At 44.2% G+C, this 22020-nt stretch overlaps 2 long non-coding RNA genes across 2 annotated transcripts; both read right to left on the bottom strand.

Moving 5' to 3' along the window:
* Positions 1 to 907: 907 nt before the first annotated feature.
* Positions 908 to 2394, bottom strand: LOC124227777 (uncharacterized). The gene is made up of 2 exons (XR_006885551.1): positions 2308 to 2394; positions 908 to 1088 (listed from the first exon to the last, which is right to left on the bottom strand). It is a non-coding gene; the product is annotated as an uncharacterized LOC124227777 (long non-coding RNA).
* Positions 2395 to 9814: 7420 nt separating this feature from the next.
* On the bottom strand, positions 9815 to 15589 carry LOC124227793 (uncharacterized). Its single transcript, XR_006885558.1, has 3 exons — positions 15030 to 15589; positions 12267 to 14906; positions 9815 to 10598 (listed from the first exon to the last, which is right to left on the bottom strand). It is a non-coding gene; the product is annotated as an uncharacterized LOC124227793 (long non-coding RNA).
* Between the last annotated feature and the right edge of the window lie 6431 nt (positions 15590 to 22020).

Here is a 22020-nt window from a genome sequence, read left to right as displayed (position 1 = left end):
CTCAAGGCTGGGGTCTATGGCCAAGGAGAAAAGCATTTGAGAGAACGGGCTTTGTCTCTTAGGCAATGAGAATGTTGTAGCCTTTCAAACATAAATAAAAGAAAAAAGCTTCATAACATGGTGTCCTTATTTAACAAGAGATCTGGGGTTCCCCCCAGCCCAGTGAATGGGACATGTGATAGACTTTTTTAGGCAAGCTCATTTCATTGAAGGAGTCAGGGTAATGGGCGGTGAGGGAAAGATGACAGCTGAGTAAACTGGCAAAGAACAAGAGGAATACAGCCATAATTTCTGATTTCTATTTACAGTTTTGGCATCTTCAGTCTGCACGTCTGTAAAATGGTGGTAATTAACTTTGCCCCAAACCCTGTGCATGAAAAAATTTACTGAGATAAGAAGTGAAAACAGGTCAATAAACCCCAGCAAAACTGTCTTATGTATAATTTGCAATCAACCAGGTACTCCTCCAAGCTCTTTACATGTCAATTTATTCAAACCTCACAACAAACTTAGGAGATACTTTGGGATTATCCCTATTTCTTTTTTTTTTTTTTTTTGAGGAAGGTTAGCCCTGAGCAAACATCTGCCACCAATCCTCCTCTTTTTGCTGAGGAAGACTGGCCCTGAGCTAACATCCATGCCCATCTTCCTCTACTTTATACATGGACCGCCTACTACAGCATGGTGTGCCAAGTGGTGCCATGTCCAGACCCAGGATCCGAACCAGCAAACCCCAGGCCGCCAAAGTGGAATGTGTGAACTTAACCGCTGTGCCCCTGGGCTGGCCCCAGGATTATTCCTATTTTTAAAGGTGAGGAGATTGAGGAAAAGTGAAGACAAGTATTTTGCGCAAAGTCACCCCGGGTGTGAGCCGGAATTTGAACCCAAGAAATTGAGCCACAGAGTCTAGGATCTTAACTACTACTGCATTTTACAGCCTTGCTAGAAAAAGAAAATCCAGATGATTTCCCAGCTGTCTCTCAAGGTAGTACAAGTAGTAGTGATAGAGTTCTGTTTTCCAAAAATGGTATAAGAGTTCATATTGGACGAACCTTCACACAGATGTCACACGGATGACAAGGATGACTCTGGACAAAGAATAAAAAACAACAATGTGAAATTACTAGCGTATGATCATAATCAAGCAGAAACTGGAGGAGAGCTGATACATCAAAGAGAAAATGACCCTGGGTGAGCTTCCCTTTTAAAAAGTTTTTACTTTTATGGTTTTACCTGATGGTATATCCCAGTCAGGTGTGTAGGGTTAACTATAATTTGGAAGCAAACTGGAAGTTTTACTGGCTTGAGGAATTAAGAAATGAATTTGGAGCTGCCACACCAGCTATAAAGTGATAGGAGAACCCTGAAAAGGATAGAACCAAAGAGAGAGAGCCCCAAAATCTGTATATAAACTCTGCTCAAATCTCTGGCTGACTTCCGAGTGACAGTATGGGGCAAACTCCAAGCTAAGGCTAAAAGAATCAAACATAGAATGTAGCTGCTGCCCGCTGGAGGGGAGATAGAGTTTGAAGTTTGAGTTTAACCAAGTTAGCTGCCTGCTAAAACAACAATAATAAAAGTCAACACTTTACCAAAGAATATAACAGAATATAGAGTCTATACACTGTATCATTTGCAACGATCAAATTCAAAATCATTAGATGTTTCAAGAAGAGAGAATGTATGCCATACTCAAGAGAAAAGGCAATCAATGGAGACAAACACCAAGATGGCCCAGATATTGGAATTAGCAGACAAAGTTTTTAAAGCAGCTATTATAATTATGCTTAAGGATGTAAAGAAAAATAAGCTCACAATGAATGAAAAGAAAGCAAATCCTAGCAGATAAATAGAAACTATTAAAAAATAAACACCTTGAAATTCTGGAACTGAAAAATACAAAATTAAATAAAAATTTGTTGGATAGGCCCAACATAAGATAGGAGACAACAGAAGAAAGTGTCAGTGAACTTCATGCTATATCAACAGGAATTATCCAATCTGAAGAGCAGAGAGAAATGAGGTTAAAAAAATGAACAGGTGATCAGAGACCTGTGGGACAGTATCAAGAGGCCTATTATATATTATTGAAGTTCTTGAAGGAGAGGAGAAAATGGGTCATGAAAAAATGTTTGAAGAAGTAATGGCCAATATTAATCCAAATTAGATAAAAGACAGATGCAAAAATATAAGCAAACCCCAAGCAGGAAAAATACATGGAAAACTACACATCAGCATGTATTCTATCTTTGCTGAAAACCAAACATAAAGAGAAAATTAGCTAGAGGAAAATGGCACATTACTTACAGGAGACTGATAATATGAATGACAGCTGATTCATTTATAATGAAAGAAACAGTGGAGGTCACAATCAATGGATCCTCTTTAAAGTGCTGGAAGAAAAAGAAAATCCTGTCAACCCAGAATTCTATATTCAGAGAAAATACACTTCAAGAAACAAAGGTAAAATAAAGATGATTTCATACAAACAAAAATTAAGAGAATTAATCATCAGCAGACCTGAACTACAAAAAGTGCTAAAGAAAGTTCTTTAATGCTGAAGGGAAATGATATCAGATAGAAACTCAAATCATCAGGAAGGAACAAAGGATACTAGAAATGCTAAATATGTGGGTACACGTAAAAGTCTATTTTTCTCTTAATATCTTTAAAACACACATCAGTATTTAGAGCAAAATTTATAACATTGTATTACAAGATATATAAGACATGTAGATGTAATACATATGACAACTACAGCATATAGATGAAGGCAGTGAATGAAACTATAGTAGTCCCCCTTATCTGCAGGTGATATGTTCCAAGACCCTTAATGGATGCCTGAAACTGCTGATAGTACCAAACCCTATATATACTATATTTTTTCCTACACGTACATACCTATGATAAAGCTTAATTTATAAATTAGGCACAGTAAGATATTAACAACAATAATAATAAAATAAACAATTACAACAGTATCTGTAATAAAAGTTACATGAATGTTGTCTCTCTTTCTCTCAAAATATCTATTGTACTGTACTCTTCTTCTTCTTGTGATGTGAGATGATGCAATGCTTATGTGATGAGGTGAAGTAAGGTGAGTGATATAGGCATTGTGACGTAGTGTACTATTGACCTTCTGATGATATAACAAGAGGATCATCCGCTCTGGACAGTGGTTGACTGCAGGTAACTGAAACCGTGGAAAGCATAAAACTTGGATGAGGGGGACTACTGTATATGGTTGCAAAATTCTTGCATTTTTGTGAAGTGGTACAATATTGACTCTAAGTAAATTGTTGAAAGTTAAGGATATTTATTATAACCCCTAGAGTACCTACTTAAAAAAAAAGCTAATGCAAATAGGGATAGCTAAAAACCCAGTAGACAAATTAAAATGTAATTCTAAAAAAAATAATAATAATTAACTCCAAAGAGGGCATGAAAGAGGAACGGAGGAGTGAAAAATGGATTGGAAAAACTAAAAACAAATAATGACATCAATACATTAATTACATTAAATATAAATTGACTAAAACATCCACTTAAAAGTCAAAGATTGTCAGACTGGAAAAAAAAAAGCACAAGAATTCAATTTTATGCTGTCTACAAGCACACTATAAATGTACAGTCAGAGCCAGGTAGTAAGTAAAAAGGTGGAAAAAGATATAGTAACACAAATTATTTTACAAAATGAACTCATTTTATGAGATTATCATAACCCTGATATCAAAACCAAAGAAAGCTATTACAATCAAAGTAAATCACATACCATATTCTCCGTGAACATGGATGCAAAAATTCTTAACTAAATATTAGCAAGTTGAATCTCAAAAATAAAAGACAACTTCATCAAACATAGGCAAAAAGATGTGTGAACAGACTCTTCACAAAAGAAGATACACCACAAGCCAACAAGCATGTGAAAAAGTGCTCAATATCATTAATTATCAAGGAAATGTAAATTAACACCACAGTGATATATCACAACATACCTACCAGAATAGCCGAAAGTAAGATGACTGAAAACACTAAATGTTGTAAGATGTCAAGCAACCAGAACTCTCATACATTATTGGCAAGTATAAAATGGTTCAAACACCTTAGAAAAAAGATCTGGACAGTTTCTTCTAATACTAAACATATGCCTACCTTACTCCTCAGCAACTCTACTCCTAAGTATTTATCTAAGAGAAATCAAAACATACCCACAAAATCCTTGTACAAGAATGTTCATAGCAGTTTCATTTATAATAGCTAAAAATGAGAAACAACCCAAATGTCCATCAACAAGAGAATGGGTGAACAAACTATGGTATACTCATGCAAATGGAACAAAATCAAAAAGAAAAAGTAACTAACTACTAATAAACGCAAAAAAGGATGATTCTTTAGCTGAGTGACAAAAGCCTTACACAAAAAGAGTACACTGTACGATTTCATTTATATGAAATTCTGGAACAGGTAAAACTAATCTAAGGTGAAAAAAATCAGAATAGTAGTTGTTCTCAAAATGGGGATGGAGATTGAGAGGGAAAGAGGTAGTCAGCAAGGTAACGGAAATATTCTGTATCTTGATGAGGGTTTGGGTTACACAGGGATAGACATTTGTCAAAACACATTGATTGGTACACTTATGACTTGCACATTTTAGTTTTTGTAAAATTTTATATGAAAAAAAGAACTATCCACAAATATTGAACTTAATTAATGACATGCAATCTAAAATGTTTACAGGTGAGGGATATTGAGATCTGTAGCTCTCTTAGAAATGCATAAAAAAATAAGATGGAGGGATGTTTGGATAGACGGATGAATAGATATGAGATAAAGCAAATATAACGAAATGTTAAACGTAGAATCTAGGTAGAGGGTACACAAGTGACCGCAGTAGAGGTCTTTCAACTTTTCTGCATTTTGAAATTTCTCGTTGGTTGGGAAAAAGAATAACTAATGGAGTTAGGTGGAAAGAATAGTGAAGAGGGAGTCCTAGGATTCGTACTCGACCAAAGGAATATACGAAGGAAAGTTGAGGCATATTGAAATGTCTAGGGCACTGTTTCCAAACATGACCGTTCATGAAAATATCATGGGGAGTCTTAAAAATATGGATAACCCAGCTCCCTTCTTAGAAGTCCTGATTTAACACTGATCTGAGATGGACCTAGGAATAATTTTTAGAAGTTCACCAGGTGATCTTTGGTAACCATCCACATTAGGCACCATTGGTCTAAAAGGCCATAGTTGCTTTTTTTATACAAGGAGTGCTGTGAAAGATACTATGTACAAGCAAAAACGGTATTTTCATTTTTGGTAATCTCTCTTCACCTTGCACTTGAAAACAGTTTTAGACTAAGCAATTAGTGGCAACTAATTGCTACTGATTCAGCTAATGATTCAGCTCATTGTTATTCTGGGTGTAATGTAGTCGGGCTGTCAAAAGTGGGCCCTCCTCATTTGTCTGCTGAAAGGAGCAGTGGTGATGCCACTGTCGGTTAACGATAAATAGGACTTCTGGTGATGTTGAAGAGACTGAGACTGAGGCTGCATGAGATGGGTCTCCCTATGTCGGACCTGGAGCCTGCAGAGGGCTGGCTTGGTAGGGAAGTAGGCTGCCTTCTGTCTGCCCTCAGATCCATGTCAAGCTAATTTTGACCTCTGGGTGGTTTCCTAGCCTGGGGACCCTCCCCACCTCTTCTCCATCTATCCTAATCTTCCAAACTCTTCAAGGTCCCCCTTTCTGCTACAACTTCCCCAACTCCCCTGAATAGAATCTTACTGCACTGATAACCTGTACAATTCCTGTTCTGCAGTGTTTCTTTTTTAAAAATAGTGAAGGGTTAGCCGCACAGCTGAGAATCTATGGATTGTGAACATGAACAAAACAGCTTCTTTCTCTAGAAACATCCTGAGGAGCAGGGAGGATGGCATTAAACTAAAGCTGCTGTTTCCTCTCCTGTCTCTTTTTGCAGATGTGGCTGGATCTGTGACCTCTTCGGTCAACCTACTGTCAGGGGTAGAGTGAATACTTATCATGTGCCAGGAGCTGACCCCAAGGAAACAGAGAAGGCAAGGCCTTGCCCTCAAGGGTACTAGTTCAGTTCAACAAACGTTCATAGAATGCCCACTTAGGCAATATGGTATAGGACAGTGTGCCAAAACCAGGGGTGAAACTTGGCCTGGAACGATGAGGTGGGTCTATCAGGTCTCTGATACTGAGGCAGGAGGCTCCAGGACTCCCAGGTTATGCTGGAAGGCCCTCGTGGTGGAAGGGCTAAGGTGACAGCAACCTGTGCCAAACAGCTGACCACAGACCACAGCCAAGCAATGGAGACAGTGCCTGAGAAAGATGCAGATTCCCAGGCCCCACATTCAGAGGTTCCTGTTCACTAGGTCTTGGGGGAGAAGACTGGGAATCTGCATTTTAACAAGTGCCACTGGTGGTTCTGATGCAGGTGGTCCAAGATCCACACCTGGAGACACTTTCACCTCTAGAGACATCTGGGATAAAAACTTCACCCAAACTTCCTAAGGTCACACTATATCCACAAAACAAGGAAGTACTCACTCTTTTTTGACCACGGCTACCAGAGAGTGGATTCACCTGGTATTTCTACACTCTCCACCACTGAAAGGACAAAGTGTGCCCCCTCCCCTTTGTGGCTAAAAGCTTCTATTAACTAACAGAGAAGGGAAGTTTATTGCCTCCAGCACAATTCCAGTAGATTCATCCCGCAGAAAATCTAGAGCTTTTGCCCTAATGGGGGACTCTGCTTAAGGTTTACTCACCTGGGCCTGGTAATAGCTACCCTGATCCAGGGGTCCTGAATGAGGCAGAGCTCAAGAAATCCCCTGTGGGCTCATCAGAGGAGGCTCCACGTGGGAGTAGGAGCAGTGAGGACAAGATAAGCCTAGACGGAAAGGGACAGATCAGGAATTCCAGGCTGGGAAAACAGCAGGAAGGAAGGTTCTGAGGTGGGAATGATCCTCACTGCTTGTGCAGGCTCCAATGTCAGGCAGCACATAGGAGCCCTCTGGCTGTGCAGGGAGGAGGAGCACAGTTATAGGGGGTCTTGGGCTAGAAGGACTAACTGCACTGCAGATTGCAGATGGAGATAGGGGCCGAGGAGGAGGATGGCACCTAGAGGTGTCCAAACCCTTGGGTCACAGTATGCAGAAAGCAGTCCAGGCACTGCCTCCCACGAGGGCCAGCCTGGGGGAGGGGCAGCAGGAGGTTCTCATGGGGAACTAGGGGAGAGATACAGACAGGGACTGTCAAGATGGAGAGGGCTGTACCTGGAAATGGGGGGCTTACCAAAGTCACACACCAAAGAGTACCAGCAAGATCTTAAGCCCTGAGACCCTGAGGGATAGGTGTCAAGACAAGCTGAGGCCAGCCAGTGGATTAACAGCAGAAGGCAGGCTCTGGCTGGGATGTACTCACAATGAGAACAATTAGGAAGAGAAAGGGGAATATGACATGATAAAAAATTGGGGAGTCTCTCACCATAAGGCAGATGGCTACCTCCAGTTAGAGAATTCCCATGGACCACTACAGTTTCTGGAGATGCCACCACATTTGATCCCCCCTTCTCCCATTGGCCCTCCCCCATCTCTAAGCCAAAAGTTCACATTATCTCACTGGGCACCCAATAAATGTCCAAAGCCCCGCTAAATCAACTTGACTTCTCTTGTTTGTTGATAGATGGGAGGAACCAGCCTCAACTGGAGTGGGTGTAGAAGCTACAGGTCCCTTGTGTCAAGGGCTATAACCCCAAGTCTGCTCCTGCTTTTTATTAACTAAGGCAAATGTGTCTGAATGGGATCCTAAGAACTTATCCAAAGATTAACATCATAAGACTGATATTAAGCTCAAAGCTCTGAAATGCATTTGTGCTCAGGGAAGATGATTGCTAACATTTAGTTTATATTTCCCCTGGAGCTGGTACACATTAGTGAGGGCTGGGGATAATGAATAACAGCACAGACAATACATTTTAAAACAAACAAAAACTCAAAGAACGCTAACGCAGACCAGCACTGGGATATGGCGTGTGTTATGAAGACAGCAATAATTGGTCCTCTGTGAAATTCTATTGTCTGCTCCTTAGAAGCAGGAGGTGGCTGTCTCTCGATTATATTAGTTCCTGAATTATAAAATTCTCAATATGTCATATAGCAAGGGTGACAGATGAGGCAAGAGCAGGAAGATAAGGGAGGGTAGACTTGGGAAGAAGAAGAATGGGTTCTGTGGTAGGGGCTGTGGGCTTTCCACCAAAATCTATCTCCTCTTCTTGCTGGGTGAGAGCTAGGCAGTATTTCCCAGCCCATTTTGCAGGTTGGGGGGCCATAAGACTGAATTCCAGCCGATGGAGTGTGAGGAGCTTTAGAGACAGCAACATGCTTTCTCTATGTTCTTGTTCCCCTTACACTGGCTCAAGGCCCTTGGGAATGATGCAGCTACAGTTGGGAGGAGCCTGGGTCACTGAATTGCCATGCAGCATAGCCACCTGCTGACCTGGAACATCCAACCTGGAACATTACACAAGCTAGAAATACACTTCTATTGTATTTGAGTCAATGCATTTTGGGGTCTAGTTGTTACAGTGGTTCATCCTACCCTAACAAAAGCAGGGCCAATTCAGCTTGCCCACCACAGGAATTCTGGAATGGGAGGGAGGGCCACAGAAACTTTGCTTTTCTTGAGAGCTCATTCCTAGCGCTTCTGGAGAAAAGAGGTAGAGAACACTGAACTGATGGTCAAGACCTGGGACACCAGAATTAGGACTCCTGAACAAAGCAGGGAGGGGTGGGCTGTCCCTCTATGAGATGGGAGGAAGGTCTTAGCTAGCAGGGCTCCTCTTGGGTCACACCTGGGACAGTAGGAGGAGTGACTTTGAGTGTGACAGTCATTCAAAATGCTCTCCGAAAACTAGGCTCTGTTTCTTCAGTGGAAGGAACCAGAGGTTAATCAAACAAATCAGTCAAACAAATTAAATACAGTCTTCCTTCCTTCTTCTTCCTTTGAGGAGTTTGATAAAACTGAAAACCCAGGGAAGAGCCATCATCTTACGGAGGTGCACAGTACCAGTGGTCCAAGGCACCAGGGCCTCTATAAATTGGTTCCCGAGAGGCACCACTGGTGAGTGTGAATGCAGAGACCATTAAAGGGATCAGGAGCAGCTGGCCTTAGCGAGGACCCAAGGGACAGTGTGTAAAGGACCCTGACAGCAGCAGCAACAGGCTCATCTAAGACCTTGTGAGAAAGGCCTGAGACAGGGGGGCTTGGAACCCCAGGGACACACCCTTGAGAGTGAACTCATGCCCTTTGTTATCTCCTCCAAGACTTTGTGACCCGGGGAAGTAAACAGTACATTTAAATACATGTTAAATCTGTATGTTAATAACATTCCAGTGATATTCACGAGTACATATCTGTACTCCATCTGTAAAGACTGACTCAATGGAAAGACATTTTCAAACTGGAGGGAAAAAACAAGATACGTTTCTCCAAAATATTCATTCAATAAATACTTAGGTGTTACAAAGACAAATAAGGCCTGCCTCCTGCCCTGTTGAGCTAATAAAGCATGAGTGTGATTTTCCAAAGCAGAGGTATGCATGCTAAGTAGAGGAAGGAATAATTCAATAAGAAAAACAGCATTCAAGGAAGAAAAAGAAATGGAATATATTAAAATTCAAGAATCTAATAACATCATACAACATCGTAATAGTCGTACAAATTCAATTATACTCCAGAATTATTCCAAAATTTTACTTTCAAATTCTGTTGACATTCTAAACTATTTAGCTTGACATAAATGACATCTTTGTGTACACTCAGCAGTAATGAATTTTAACTGGTTGTGAAAGCCATACAGTTATTTCCCTGCTCTGGAGGAGGCGTGAACCAGGACTTTTGTGTTGAATACATTTGTCAAAACCTATAGAATGTACAACACCAAGAGTGAACCTTGATGTAAACTACGGACTTTAGTTAGTAATAATGTATCAATATTGGTTCATCAATTGTAATAAATGTACCACCCTAATACAAGGTGTTAATAATAGAGGAAACTGACGAGTGGAGGGAGGAAGTATACAGGAACTCTGTACTTTCTGCTAATGTTATCCAGTCCTCGGTCTTCTAACTTCAGTCCCCAAAGCCTAAATTTAATAGTTCGAGTGGCTAAACCAGAGCCGTCACACAGCTTCAGAAGTCATCCTGATTTTTTCATTTGTGCTAACGGGAGAGTTACCATGCATCCGCACTGACTGACAGGGAGGCAGTGGGATGCCAGCCCCAGAATCCTGACCTGCCCAGAAAGCCAGGTGGGTTTGCATTCTGGAGTTTGGCCGATTCAGCCGCCCACACTCTGGCCATGAGTTCCTCAGCCCCATGGACCTTGCCTCCCCCTGGACCTTGTCCCTCCCGGCAGGAGACGAGTGAGAAGCAGCAGGGCTGAGAAGGGAGGCCAGAGGGTGCAGTGGGGAAGCTCACAGGCCCTGGGTGCAGTGGATCTGGGCCGAAGTCCCAGGTCTCCCCTTACTCATCTGTGAAATGGGCTCATAATAGTTCTTGCTTTATGGGGCTCCTAGAGGGAACAAATGAGATGTTAGTTATAAGACAATGAGCACAATGCCTGGCATGTTGAAAAAGTTTAATAAATGTTTTATTTATTAAAATAAAATCTATTTTATTAAATATAATAATCAATTATAATTAGAAGTATAATTACTATAATAATAATTGTTACTATCATTTTTTATCATGGGTTTTTGGCAAGGAATACATCAAAGGAGAGAATACATATAAATACCTGCTAGAGATATGAGCATAGTTTACAGACAAGAAATGGTAGGTTTATGATTACCATGTTATGTTGCATTGTTCATAGTCACGACATAGCAAAGGACAGATCTAGATGCTTGAAAACTCATGGGTGAATTCCTGCTGGGTTCTATTCACAAAGGTTGCAGTTCTAAAAAAAAAAGTTCACTGATCTAACAGTTATCAGAAAATCCCATTTGGGTGTGTATTCTGTTATTTGGCTTTGATGGAGCAGCCATCACCTAGGTTACATTTCCAGAGCCATGCTCTGAGGTGCAGTCATCTTCCTCCCTGGCCAGCTTCCACACTCACTCCAGCAGGAGCATCTTTCACAAGATGACAAGAAAGCACTTCATAGATACGCAGCCCAGTACATAGATGGACTGCCAGGTCTGCCGGAGAGAGATGGCTGCTTTTAATCTTCACAACAGGGGCCCGGCAGGCTGTCAAAGCCCAGGCAGGGGATCACAGGCCTCCAGGGTGACTGGCTGTCCTGGCTCTTAGTAGATGTGGACTCTAGCAGTCTCTCCCTGGGGGTAGAGATGACCTCCGGTCTCTGGGCAGCTGGGCCCAGCGTCCCTGCTATTTTTGGCTTTGTATTGTTGGGGCGCGGAAAGCACAACTGCGGATGACTGAACTTAAGCTCCTGCTGCTGTGGAGGGCTGCCTCCATGCTTGGAATGCCCTAGGAACCTTTTTTAAAAAACTGGTCCAAGGAGTGATAACATGAGGGAAAGCAACTCTGGCCTCTGACACAGAAATTGTCCGGTGGTACATGCACAATAAACATTACTGGATTGTTCCTTCCAGACAATGCAAGGGGTGCCAGTGTGTGATATGTTAGCCACACACTGGCTTGGTTTGTACTGTAAATATACACTCAGTGACTGGGCCTCCAGGTATTGGCTCTTATGTTGCTGTGATGAAGATTTGCAAAGAGTGTTCACAGGGAAAAAGAGCTCCTACCCATGGGTCACATAGGGATGCACTCTGATTCACTTCAGGCAGATGAGCCCAAGGTCCCATCCCACCCCCAGCATTTTTGTGACTTTGTGGTGAGCAAAGAGAGGCAGGAGGGCCTTAGTTAACCTGGGAGAGAATGAAGACAAGGTCTGTCTAGAGCCACCACTTCTCTGAAGGTCTCTCCACTGGGGGCTGTGCCAGGAACTGTGTGACATGAGCTGAACATAAAAATAGTAAAACTAGTGGCTAATGTTTAGGGTGTTTACAATGTGTCTAAAACCATAACACCCTCTGCAATAGAAATTAGCAGAGATAATATTTGCAAGTATGCCCTGGTGCTGGCTGACATTCATTTAAGAGGTTAGTGCAAAGCTGGTTATTAAATGTTTTCAATATCAGCCCTGGGTACTACCATTGGTTCCCATTTTATAGATTAGGGAATTGAGGTCGAGAAAGGATAGCAGACTTACCTGAGATCAAACAGCTTGTCTGAGCAGACCCTGGATGAAAAGTCAGGCTGTCCGACTCTAGAGCTTGGTGCTGAGCCTGTGTGTCCACTGTGTCCCGGAGTTACTCCTGGAGGAGTGGCCAGTGAGCACTACTGTGGCAGAGACGACATGAAGACAGAGCTGAACACTCATGCTTCAGAGTAAACGCCTGGGCGAGCGTGCTGTCTTCCTTGCAGAAACAAGGCTCCTGCATCCCTGTACTTCTGTGCAGTAGGGTGAGGTCAGCGGGGAGTGGGCTCTGCAGGAGGTGGGGGGGATGGGCCTCAGAAGCTCCAGTTCTTCAACAAGAACAGACCACTAGGCCTAAGGACGGAGAGGGATACTGTTGGGAAGGAGGGAACCAAGAGCAACGAGGCATGAGGGATGCCAGTACCAAGGCTTGTCCTCTTGGGAAAAAAGTCAAGTCTTTGTATTATCTTCTTCTAGGGTCATGAAACTGGGATTTAGCTGATACATTCTTCCACATGCTTATTATGTGCAGAGTGCTATGTTAGGTGCTTTGCATGCATTATCTCATTTAACCCTGAAACAACCCAGCATGGGTGAGTTGCTACCAATTGTGCCCATTTTACAGATCAGGAAAGAGAGGCTGAGAGAAGTTAAAGGACATGCCAGATCTGACTGCTAAGCCTATGATGTTTGTAATCATTATTCTATACTGCCGTCCTTTTAGAAATTTCAAAAACAGAGACAGCATGATTTGGCCTGTGGCTTTCATATAAATTTATTTTATATAGATACATTTCTTCAGCACCTGCTATGAACTAGGAACATCCATTCATTCATTCAACTGATTTATCAAGCCTTATTAGGGCCAAACCAGGTGCTGGGCACACACTGGTGAAGATCAGCAGTGGTCCCTACCTCATGGATCTTGCAATTTTGGGTGGGGAAGGAGGGAGGAGGCGGTGGGAAAACTGGTTCACATTGTTGAGTTTTCTTTGAGCCAGACGCTGTGCTCAGTGCTAAGAGATGTATCATTTAACTCTCTCAATAGACTGGCAAGTAGATATTCTTATCATCTCCATTTTACAGATAGTCAAATTAAGACTTGGAAAACAGGTAACCTGCCCAAAGTCCAACAGCCAGTACACAATGGAGCTGGGTTTTGAACACAGGTATCTGACTCCAGAGCCTGTGCTTTTATTGCTGCTTTAAATTCCCCACCCTTCACATGCATTATTAGCCCCAGATCTGCAGGGAGCCATTATCAGCCCATTTAACTAACAGGGAAACCAAGGCTCAGAGGGAAAGCAGCTTGCTCAAGGTCTCTCTGGATAGAGCAGGGGTCTGAACCAGGTATTCTGGTGCCAAGATCAGGGCGTGCTCATTACTCGGCAGGGCCTCTCTGTGATGCAAACCTGGGGCCAGGAACTAGGAGGTGGGGGTTCCCCCTAGCCTTGTTGCTGGGCCTCATCACCAGCACTGAGGTAACGTGTTGTGTGACTAGAGGCTGTTTGCTAATATGTTTAGGGCTGGTGTCAAACATCTCTTGAAGCACTCTAAGAAGCTGGGAAGGTGGAGAGCGATGGCCTGAGGAGGGCAGCTATGGGTGAGTGTCCAGGGAAGCCACCCACCAAAGAAGGTGACTATGAAGGCTTAGTGCTCTTCTCCTGGTCTTCACATTCCGGGGCCATACCCTGTGATTTCATCATTTCTGTATGAGAAGAAAGAGGCTGCTGATTCACAGTGAAAGGAAATGGCATAGGTTCTGAAACTTCCTGTTTGTCTGGTATCTGCAAAGATACCTGTTATGCAAATATCCTCACTCCTGAAAAATGCAGACGTGTATACACAAACACACACATACACACACACACACACACACACACACACATACACACACACACCCTCTGCTTGGCCGTGGGCACTGAGTCTCCTCTGTACCCAGTAAATTGAAAAATGATTCTGCTAATATGGTAGCCAGGGTACTGGGGGAACCTGCTATAGGAATTTATGATCATTAAAATAGCAGCTTTTGCATTTGTTTCAAAGAGCTTAGCAGATGTCCCTTCCAGGTAAGTCCTTGCTCTGGCTCCTGGCCCAGGGCTGGTTTGGCTTCCACCTGGCAGAGCCTGGGAGTTAAGGATCCCTTATGAGGGAAGCAGATGTGGTAAGGGATCTCATCCAGGCCTTGGGCTCCACTCCAGCCCAGGAACTCAATTTCCTCACGGCTCAGTTTATTCCTCGCTGGGCTCTTAGGATGTGCTACATCGCCCCCCAAGCCTACATTGAGTCAAGACAATGAGAGCCATTGAATATTTTCTATTGGTTCATTGTGACCTTTTTGCAGGTCTTTCTTTCTTTCAAAGTAAGTTCAGGTTTGAGCCCAAGACTGTAGCTTGCTGAGCTGGTTTATGATTCCAGAGAGGGTTGACCTTCAGCACAGGCCTGAGACCCAGCCTGTGCCGCTGGCTGCTGGCCGCCTCTGCACAGGGAAGCTTTTAAAAAAGCTGAATGTAAGCTTCGGTTTTAATAGGTGAAAGTGAAAATGACATGTGACTTCCAGAAAATTCTCATAGATTCAAAAGGACTGTTCTCTGTAATGAGTTAAATAGCACTCTTCAAATGGCTGACTGCTCTTCTCATATTCAGAGTTGCCTGGATTAGAGGAAATGGATATAAATTACTGCAAGAGAGAATCTGGTTAGCTACAAATTTAAAAAAAGTTATTTTCACTCTTTAGTCTCTTCCTGACCAATCCCCCTACAAAAAAACTCTTACCTGGGCAGTGGGAGGGTGGCCTTTCCTCCTTCCATTTACAAAGTGATAAAGCGGAGGTCCATCAGGAAAGTCCATCACTTGGCTCAGAGCTGGAATCTTGAATTCCAGGCCAATGCTTGCCCCATTACAAAGGGGAGTGGCACAGTGGCAGGAATGTGGGCTGGGACAGGTCAAACAGGGTGGACATCTTGGTTTTGCTATTTACCAGCTGTGTGACCTTGAGTAAGTTACTTAGCCTTGCCAAGCCTCAGTTTCCTCACCTATAGAATGGAGTTATCATGCGGATGACAGGAGACATTGGTACATAACATGGCTGGTCCAGGACCTGGATCCCAGGACAGGGTCAATAGGGAGGTGTCATGATGACCACATATCACAGAGAAGCTCACCACTCTCTGACAGAGCCTCAATCACTGCTGCAGGGCACATGGCACCTGAGAGATCATCAAAGAGTGTTCTAGAATCTGTCTTCTGCCTCTGCTTCAGGGATGTCTATGAGGAAAAGAGTGGGATGAATAGTGAAAATTTTTGTGAGAAAAGTTCTCTTCACCCCTTGAGTAGGGCCCAGCATCAATTCCTCTACTTATCCCTGAACTTGACCTGCTGTCTCTTTGCCAGCTCAGGCTCTGAGGAAATGAAAGATCAGCCTTGTACTTCTCCAGTCCTGCAGATATGAGGCAAGTTCATAGAAAAATGGAAACAAATGCCTACTGCATAACCCACATGAGGCAACTGAAGACAGAGATCCAGCCCATTGAGCCACTGAGCCCTTACTGTGCACTTAAGGAACGCCTGGTGTCATGTTGAGTATTGTGGAGACTCGTCATAGTAGAATAACAGCTGACATCTGTGGAGTCCCTACTGCTCACCAGACAGAGCTGGGTGCTTTGCAAACAGGGTTTTATTTAACCCTCCCAGGAACCTCTCAAGTAAGCGTGATTATCCTCATTTATCAATGAGGCATAGAGAAGTTAGGTTCCTCGCTCAAGGCCACTTAGCAGCAGGTAGGACCTGAATGCACGTTCTGTCTGCTGCAAAGTCTGTGCTTGCCCACACCGCTCTGTAGGAACATAAGACATACTCTCCAGCCTGTAGGAATGAAAAAGCCAGGAGATGAAACACATAGCCCCAAACACTGAAACAACAATACAGATGCTGGGGGCCGGCCGTGGCGCAGTGGTTAAGTGTGCATGTTCCGCTTTGGCAGCCCGGGGTTTGCCGGTTCAGATCCTGGGTGGGGACACGGCACCACGTGGCAAGCCATGCTGTGGTAGGCATCCCACATATAAAGTAGAGGAAGATGGGCACAGATGTTAGCTCAAGGCCAGTCTTCGTCAGCAAAAAGAGGAGGATTGGTAGCAGTTAGCTCAGGGCTAATCTCCCTCAAAAAAAAAAAACCCAATACAGATGCCAAAGAACCCAAAGGAGAAACACAGACAAAGAAGAAGGAGCCAGGGGTGACTTTATAGAGGAGGTGGAGTGGGGCGGAGAGGTGGGGATGGGACTGGAGCATATCTGGGGAATGGAAGGAAGGGGCAGGAAAGAAAGTGGAGAAAGTGAGAATATGCAAACCTTGAGGAGACTGGACTCAGTTTTGTGGCATGCGGGGCCATCAGAGGCCTCTCTTGGTCCCCTTGGAACTGGGGACAGAGCCCTTGGAGAAGGCTGATGGCTGGGCCCTTGGAGTGTCTGTTCCCCGCAGGGTTCAAGGCTCTGGGGAGGGCCTGAGCCTCTGGTAAGCTCTCCCTGCTACTTCCAGGTGTGCTGGTGGACGGTGGGTGTTGGATGAGGGTTGCCTAGGGGTGCTGATAGCTATCTGGACAGCTTCCAAGCTGATGGGCCAGGTGTCTGTTCTGATTGGTGCTGCGCTTGCTATACTGCTTGTTCATTATTTGCATTTCACCCCTGGAACACTGGCATGTGCAGTCTCTTCAGTCAGTTGAGCTGGGTGGGCTGGGTTGGAGCAAGGGGCGCTGCAGATGAGAGAGGGAATGGGACAGTGCAGGAGCAGGCGGTGTCTGCTCCCCCGCTATCCGCATGGACTAGGCTGAGGTCCTGGACCTTAGAGGGCTATGGCCAGAGTGGCTTGGGCAAAGTGTGGCCCAGAGGTCAGGGTAGGCACATCCCCCGTCTGAATGGAACCCAGCATTGCTCGGGCTCCTCAAGGACTGGCTGCCCTGGCAGGTCTCAAGCCCCTACCTTGCATAGCCACAGGCCTTCCATGGTGGCAGTGCTGAGACTCTGGCCACAAGCTGCTTGAGGGGCAGAGCAAGAGGGGGAAAACACATCCAAAGGGAAACTCTTGACTTCCCCCATTCCTGTTCTTCCTCCCATCTGCCCTGTCTCAAGTGGCAGAGGCCAGAATTCTAAGGGTCAGTTTTGACTTCTTTCCCATACCTTTCCTATTCAGCACAATTCAGAGTCTTGCCCAGTCCACCACCAAAATGTCTCTTAACCTGCTCTCTTTACACCAGCACTGTATCCAGCTGGCTTATCCAGGCACCGATTTCTTTGCCTTGGCCACTGCAACGTCCTCCCACATTGTTTGCCTCTCCCAATTCCACACTTGGCTCTTTCCAAGCCATTCTGCCCAAAATAGCCAGAGTAGTGATAAAACATACATCAAATCACCTTTGAACTTGCTTCACCAACTTCCGAAAGAGGAAAAGGCCAGCTCTTCATCATGGCCCCAGGGGCCCTTCCTGACTGTCCTCTTCCTGTGCTTACTCATTCACTCAACACACAGTCACTGAAGTCATATCATATACTGTTTTTAGACACTGGGGACACAGCAGTGACAAAACAGACAGAAACCCCGATCTCATGGAACCAAGTTTTAGCGGAAGAGAGAGGAGACCATCAATAAACCAATATATCAGATGTTAGATGGTAAAACTGTGGAGAAGACAGAGCAAGGACGGGAACTAGAGAGTGCAGGGGGTGGGAGTGGCATCAGGGAAGGTGTCATAGAGAAGGTGACATTTGAACAAAGACCTGAAGGGATGAGGAATGAGTCATGGGGATGTGCAGGGGAAAACTTGCTCCTGGCAGAAAGAACAGCACTTGGGCTTTGAAGCGGGAACACATTGGGATACTTGGGGTCTTTTTAAGGAAGACCTTACCTTTGTTGGTCACTAGCAGATTTTTTTAATCATAGCATTTCCACAATTTATAACTATATATACCCATCTGATTTTTGCGTCTTCCTCCAATAAGGTGTCAGCTCCATACAGTCAGTGATGTGTCTCTCTCGCTGACATTGGTGTCTGGCACAGGACCTGGCATCTCTAAGGTGCTCAATATATTTGTGTTAAATGAGGCAATGAACCTGGTAACTGGCACACTACTAAGAGGCACATGTGAGAGGTCCCTCTGGGGGCTTCCAGAAAATGACTAGGGGACACTTTGAAGGGAGTGAAGTTCTACTTGAGCTGGTGGTTATGTGTGTGGTGGGGTGAGTCATTGTGAATTAGGCACGTATGACCCTCCTGCATACACAGGCTGGTAACCTTTGGGATTCCCAGCCGTTGTGCTGGTTTATGGAATAAACCTTCTAAGGGAGCAAACCAACTCTTCCCACAGACACTCCTTTCTTGTCCCAATAGCTCTCCCACCTGTGGCTGTGGGGGCAGTTCTGACTTGTATATTTATGTCACTCCTGCTCACCCAGCCAGTGGTATGGAAAACTTGAGAAGCAAATTCTACCTTACAAGAATTCCTTGCAAACCTTGGAGACAGGTTTATTCTTTTTTACTGTGAAGGTTCTGGCCAACTCTGGTTGCAGGAATGTTAAATATTGATAAGGAGGAGGAGATAAAATCTCACCACCCCCCAGGGCCTGGAATTTCCCCATTCCCGAGCCCTGGCTGCCCTGTCTGAGAGAGACTGCCAGTAGCCTACTCTGTTCCCAATTTCCCCTTATGCCTTACTGAAATTGCCTGATTTGGGGAGGGGCAGCAACACATTCAGCTAAAAGACTATTCCCTAATTCTCTTGAAACTAGGGACAGCCAATGAGGCATAAATGCAAGGAGTTGGATGGGGCTTCCTTAACTTCTTAAAGGGAGCTGGGAAATGTGATCTCCACCCTCCCCTGCCCTGTTCCTGCTCCTGGAAATTAATGTGATAACTGGAGCTCTAGCAACTATATTGGACCTCAAGGCAACCTTGAAAAAGGAAGCCATAAACTAAAACATTGACTCTCAGTCTTTAATGTTGAGATAGGAAAAAGCAGCCCCTGACATCTGGAAACTGGCCTGACACTTTCAGCTAGGCCTTAGTCTTGCTAGAAGTTGACCCAGATGTTCTCCTGTTAGACATAAACAATTTCACAGAACACCAACATCAGACAAGGTCACTCTGCGACTGTGATGAAGTGAGTCAAAACAGACCCCTTATAATTTTGTCTAAGCACAGACAAAAACAACCACAAAATACTAAATAACTCCCTCTCCTGGCTAATATGAGTGACAGATGCTTCTTTACCAATTACTGCAACTTTAGCCTCCATTTGGTCTGCCTTCCTTATAGATAAAGATGTACTAAGACACCCAGTCATAGAGTTGTCCTGTTTCCTGACAGCATCCAATCCAGAGCAAACCCATGCTTCCTTGGACAACTCCCACCCCAACAAATTCACCTAACCAAAACCCAAGTCCTACAAGTCTTTTCAAATACTTTTTTACTGAGATGGTCCACAGCTCCCCAGGGTATGCAGTCTCCTTGGCTGCAATGAGTAATAAAGCCAACTTTTTCAACTACGGGTATTCAAATAAATCACTTGGAGATTGTTAAGATGCTGACCATGGATCAGTAGGTCTGGAGTAGGCCCCATTCTGTGTTTCTAACAAGATCCCAGTGATGCTGACATTGCTGGGTCTCAGGCCATGCTTTGAATAGCAAGACAGTAAAGGATGGTGGATTGAAATGCTGGAAGTGCTTGAGTTTGGCCATGGGTCCCCTAGATGAACCCTGGACTGCTTTCTAGAGAAAATATGCCTTATTTCATTTAAGCCACTGCTATTTGGTTCTCTTTTACTAGCAACCCAATCTAGTAACATTGTCCTTATTTTTAGACGGACATGTGGTTCCAGCTGCAGGAGCTCTTGATGGGGCCTTGTGGTGGCCAGGCCTAAACCAGGCTTGGGAAATTATTGACCAAGTGTGTTGTCTTTGAGGTGAAATTGAGAGCAATCAGAGAAACCTGGGGCCTGACCCACCCCACTCTCCAGGTCCATTTCGCACCATCCTACACCTAGTAACACCAGGAGATTTCACATCTCCTTGCCTTTGCCTTTGTTGTTCCTTTTGCCATGGATGCCCTTCCCACCTTCCTTCGCCTGGCTAACTGCCAACTCATACTCAGCTCAGCCTCCCGATCCCTCAGGGCCAGCTGAGTGCCCCTTCTCCGGGCTCCCAGGGAACCCTGCCTTCCTCTCCCCTTGCTCTTTCTCAGGTTACATAGCATTTATTTATTTTGTGTTCATCTTTCCATTGGCGGTCAGCTCCTAGAGGACAGGAACCATGTTTTATTCATCATTGCATCCCCCGACATAGTCCCCAACACTCAATAAAGATGAAACTGTACTGAAAGACTCCAATCCCCATAGCCTGCCCCTTGACCTCTAAACAACTGAACGAAGGCTATTAGAGAATAGTGAAAGAAACCCTTCACTAACATTTCCCTTTTTTAGGTTAAGTGAAATTGGGGGTTCCCAGGGGCTTTAGGTGTGAAGCTGTAGGTCATACCCCCTCGGAAACTTGGCCCTCAAGAAAGATGTAGTCTTCTGAAAAACCACAGGTGCATGAATTAGTATTTAGTAAATGACTGTTAAACTGAAAGTTAGGACTCCTCTATATCTGGGCTTCTTGCACTTGAATATGCTTATGAACCACCTGAACAGCAAATACCTTTTAACCTCCAGGTGAGTCCTACATGCTGAGACCTTAAGCACTAGTATCACCTGGCAACTGCTTAGAAATACAAATTCTTGGAACCCACTCCAGATCTACTGAATCGGAATCTCTAGGGGTGCGACCCAGGCATCAGTGTAACACTCCAGGTGATAAAAGCCAGATTCTCGGAAACGATAAAAAAAAATGGTTAATTACAGTAACAGCTTCCACCTAAACAAGTGGGTTTACCCTGTTCTAGGTATTTACTTACTTTCCAATCTCACAACAACTCTACCTCCACGAAGGGAAGCCACTGAAAATGGAGACTTTGAAAAACCACAGAAAGAGACAGATGGTGATGACAATCCCTGTGTGGTGATGACGATGATAGTGATAATAATAGCAGTGTACATTTTGTGTGCACTGGGGCTATAACTATGTAAATGTGTGTGGGGAAACATTTGTAAGGAAATAAGCTAAAATGCTCATAGTAGCTGGATGATGAGGAATTTCCCCCCTTCTCTAAAGAAAAATTTTTTGTATTATTTATATAATAGAAAGATACATATATTCAATTTAAAAAATGTATTCATATTTTACACTTTAGGGGACGAAAGCAGCTGTAGGTTGCAATGGTTCAGTAGTCTCATGAACCTCAAAGAACGAGAGCTTGAGCCTTTCTCAAAGAGTTGGGGGTTGAGGTGGGCAGGCATGTGAGGTGGCAATGCCATTAGGGTATTTGTTAGAGCAATTTCAGTGCAAGAGAAAAAAACTGATCTCAGACTGGACCGAGTCAAAACAAACAGGAGAGAGAGGGGAAGAAGAAGGAGGAGGGAGGAAAGAAAGAAAGAAGGAAAGAAATTTGCTTGGTTCTGTAACTGAAAAGACCAGCTGGAGCCAGGAGCTCCGAGGATGCTTGCAGGACCGTCCATCTCTTAGCTTTCTTTCCTCAGCATCAGCTTGTTCTCAGGCAGGCTCTGCCTTGGACTCAAGGCTAGCAATGCCTGCCCAAGTCCACTCTGACTGGCTTAGCCTAGGTTATGTGTCCATCCCTGAGGCTAGAGAGATGTACCGCTGTGATGGGCCAGGCCTGGGCC

The sequence above is a fragment of the Equus quagga genome, chromosome 16 (assembly GCF_021613505.1).
Source record: "Equus quagga isolate Etosha38 chromosome 16, UCLA_HA_Equagga_1.0, whole genome shotgun sequence".
Lineage (NCBI taxonomy): Eukaryota > Metazoa > Chordata > Mammalia > Perissodactyla > Equidae > Equus > Equus quagga.
This window is presented reverse-complemented; position numbering and strand designations above follow the sequence as displayed.